Genomic DNA, 489 nt, shown 5'->3' on the forward strand with positions numbered 1-489 from the left:
ACCAATCAGAGGAGAGGACGTCCTCACCTGGTTTGTAATGATGCGTTTATGTTCACTTGAATTTTTCTCTTCAACAGAATCGGAGCGCAGAGCAAATCAACTTCAAGTGTGAAAACGTCCTAAAAATCCTTTTATATAATAATATAATAATAATATTTTCAATAAAAGTCACAGTTTTGTTTCTATTCAGAGATTCTACTTGAACTTCTCTCAACAATATATTAACTGTTATTGTTTTATTAACTGTTATTAACTGTTTCATTAGCTGTTATTAATTGTTTTATTAGCTGTTATTAATTGTTTTATTAGCTGTTATTAACTGTTTTATTAGCTGTTATTAACTATGTTATTAACTGTTATTAACTGTGTTATTAACTGTGTTGGTTTCACTGTAGTGAAAGGTCGTGGTGAAGATCACTGGTGTCCTCCATCAACAGCGACGTCTGTCTCTACAGTATAAAGTGTGTTGTGTTGTAGTGAGAGAACTAT

General features: G+C 31.5%; 1 protein-coding gene across 1 annotated transcript in view; it reads right to left on the reverse strand.

Moving 5' to 3' along the window:
* rps6ka3b (ribosomal protein S6 kinase A3b) overlaps nt 1-489 on the reverse strand; it is a 50,199-nt gene that overhangs the window by 5,794 nt on the left and 43,916 nt on the right. The gene's annotated exons all lie outside the window — the stretch shown is intronic.

Source organism: Seriola lalandi, unplaced genomic scaffold (assembly GCF_002814215.2).
Source record: "Seriola lalandi dorsalis isolate HSWRI2012SDOR001 ecotype SW California unplaced genomic scaffold, Sedor1 jcf7180002054984, whole genome shotgun sequence".
Classification (NCBI taxonomy): domain Eukaryota; kingdom Metazoa; phylum Chordata; class Actinopteri; order Carangiformes; family Carangidae; genus Seriola; species Seriola lalandi.